The sequence below is a fragment of the Cryptomeria japonica genome, chromosome 1 (genome assembly GCF_030272615.1).
Source record: "Cryptomeria japonica chromosome 1, Sugi_1.0, whole genome shotgun sequence".
NCBI lineage: Eukaryota > Viridiplantae > Streptophyta > Pinopsida > Cupressales > Cupressaceae > Cryptomeria > Cryptomeria japonica.
In genome coordinates, this window is record NC_081405.1 from 53296408 (window position 1) to 53299896 (window position 3489).

Sequence of the window (3489 nt, forward strand, 5' to 3'; positions counted from 1 at the left end):
ATCCTAGAGATAGAATCTCTAGTCAAAGACATCCCAGAAAAGCTAAAAGACATGTCACCAAAAGATAAAATCAAAAGAAAACCAAGACTCGACACCAACATCCACTATAGTCCTCAAGTTTAGTGTCTCTTGTCACTTGTATAAGTCTTATTTGATTGTGGTCACAATGTTTACTTTCACAGAAAGGATAGATAGTACTGAACCATATGTTGTCTGAGTTTGTTGAAAGATTGGATTTGTTGAAGCCCATTGTTGCTGTTGTGTTCCATCTGAAACTGGCTGAATCCATGAAACTAATACTTTATTACGGAGAAGATGAAACTTTATTGCGGATCGGTGATGCAAGTGCCGCTTTATTGTGGATTGTGCATGAATAGACCGAAGGAAGCTGGAAGAAACTGTACTCTTCGAAACATGTGATGTTCTCAGTTCCACACCCGTCACTAGACATAGGATTTGCCTTAGCCATAGATAGGATCTGATTTATTATGGATGGAAAGGAGTGAAAAGGGAGGTTTATTATGAATGGTGAACCAATCTTGGGTAGATCAATAACAAGCCATGATGGGAATGTGTAAGTTTATTCTGGATGGATAGGATGTGAGTGTGTGCAAAGTGAAAGGATGCAAGTGAATCCTGAAGGAGGGAGGAGCAATGTCTCTATGCATGGTGCTGGTGACCCAATTTCCACCATGGTACCTGCCCAGGGTGCCATCGAAGTGGTTTTCATCGTTGGACGAAATGTTTTTCTTTACTTTTTTTATTTTTTTATTGTCACAAGGCGCCTGTTTGCCAGGTTTTCACCAAGTAATGATTTTTATGTTTTTATGATTTTTTTTGTATTTTTGAAAATTTTGATTTTTTTTGTATTTTTGAATTAGGATACTCTGAAGAGCTATGTGTAAAACCTGTGAAGGTGCATGCTGTTGATAGGATCCTCCAAAGGTTCACCTTCTGTATTTGAGAGCTGATATGCCCCAGATCCATATGCCGCTATGCTGATGTAAGGACCAAGCCAGTTTGGTTCGAACTTGCCCTTCTTCTCTCTGTCTTGCTGATTTTTGGGATTTTCTCTGAGAACCAAATCACCTACCTCAAATGTGCGAGGCTTGACTTTGTGATTGTAGCTGCGACTCATTCGTTGTTGATAAGCCTTTAAATGATTAAAAGCAGTTTGTCTTCGTTCATCTAATAGTTCAAGTTCTTGTAAGTGAGAGACCCTATAGTCTTCATCACTGATAATGTTTTGCAAAGAGATTCATAAAGAGGGTAGCTCGACCTCAATAAGCAAGATGGCTTCAGCGTCATAGACAAGTGAATAGGGTGTATCTCCTGTAGGTGTGCGGACACTTGTGCGGTAAGCCCAAAGTGCAGGATTAAGTTGGATATGCCAATTACAGCCAGCGTCGTCGACTGTCTTTTTTAAGATTTTAAGGATTTTTTTATTAGACGCCTCAACTTGACCGTTACCTTGGGGTTAATATGGTGTGGAGAAACGATGAGAAATATGGAAGCGGTCACAGAGTTCACGAACATCCTGATTTTTGAAGGGACACTCGTTATCGGTGATAATGGAAATAGAAATACCATATCGACAAATGATATAGTTGAGAATGAAGGTAGCAATTTGTTTTCCAGTGACTTGCGTGAGAGGCGCGGCTTTGATCCATTTTGTGAAATACTCTATGGCAGTGATAATGAATTTATGACCATTGGAAGAAGGAGGGTGAATCTTGCCTATGAGATCGAGTCCCCACTGACAAAAAGGCCAAGGAGTCGCAATCGGTTGAAGTTCTTGTGCTGGCGCATGGATGAGGTCTCCATGAAGTTGACATTGCTTACATTTCCTAACAAACTAATATGAGTCTTTTTCCATATTGGGCCAGTAATATCCAGTCCTGATGAGTTTCTTGGCTAAGGTAGGACCACTAGAATGTGGACCACATATCCCTTCATGTACTTCACGTAACGCAATCTGAGCTTCGTCGCTTTCTAAACATCTAAGAAGAGTGCCATCTAGACCTCGACGGTATAGGACATCGGCTAAAATGACGTATCGAGAAGATTGGCGAATGAAAGTGCGACGTTGGTTATTGGATAAATTAGGAGGTAGGGTATTGTCATGAAGGTATGTGAAAATGGAACCATATAACTGGGACTCAGGACCAACGACACATATCATCTCAGTAGGAGTGGTTTCATATGAGGGAACCAAAAGGTTATCCACCAAGAACTCATAGTGGGTCTCATTCGGAGGTAGATTGATTAGCGAAGCAATTGTAGCCATGGCATCTGCGGCTCGATTTTGCTCTCTTGGTATCTGCTCAAAGTCTATCTTTGTGAAATGTTGTTTCAGGTCATCCACCATTCTTTTGTAAGGCATTAATTTCTCATCCTTTGTTTGGTAATCATCAGTTGCTTGACGGATTACAAGTTGAGAGTCCCCAAAAACATGAAGTTCCTGGATTTTCCATTGAACTGCAATCCATAATCCTGCTGTTAATGCCTCATATTCCACTATGTTATTAGTGCAAGGAAATGACAAACGGTATGATTTTGGTATGGAATCCCCATGAGGAGTTATGAAGAGGATGCCAGCTCCTGCCCCATGTTGTGTGTATGAGCCATCAAAGTATAGTTGCCAAGGCTTCACATGCGACACTGTTAAAATGGATTCATCTGGAAATTCTGAAGTTAGAGGAACATCATCTATCATGGGAGCATCTGCTAACTGATCTGCGATAGCTTGTCCTTTTATTGCTTTTTTGTCCACATACTCGATGTCGAATTCACTCAGGAGCATCACCCATTTGGCTAGTCGCCCAGTAAGTGTTGCTTTATTGAGAAGGTATTTCAATGGATCAATCCTTGCAACCAACTTAGTCTTATGAGTTAGCATGTAATGTTGTAATTTATGTGAAGCAAAGATCACGACGAGACATGCATACTCAATTGGTGTGCAGTTTAGCTCATATCCCACCAATGTGCGACTGACATAGTATACTGCCTTTTCTTTGCCTTCAGCAACTTGTTGTGCTAAGAGTGCCCCTAGTGCTGTTGAAGTAGCTGATATGTATAGTAATAAAGGCTGATCTGGAACTGGTGGCATCAAAACTGGCGAATTCAGAAGATAATCTTTGAGTATCTGGAAAGCCTGTTGACAATTATCATCCCATTTGAATTTGATGTTTTTATGTAGCAAGTGCTGAAAGGGATTACATTTATCTGCAAGTTGTGCTATGAATCTTCGCATGGACTGGAGTCTCCCTTGTAAAGATCAAAGTTGACTGATGTTTCATGGTGGTTGCATCTCTAGGATGGCCTTGACTTTTGCTGGATCGGCTTTGATTCCTCTTTTTGATACAATGAATCCTAGGAGCTTCCCGGAGGTTACTCCAAAGACACATTTCTTGGGGTTTAATCTTACTTTGTATTTTTCCAACCAATCAAAGATGACTAAAAGTATCTCCAAATGTGTATTTTTGTATA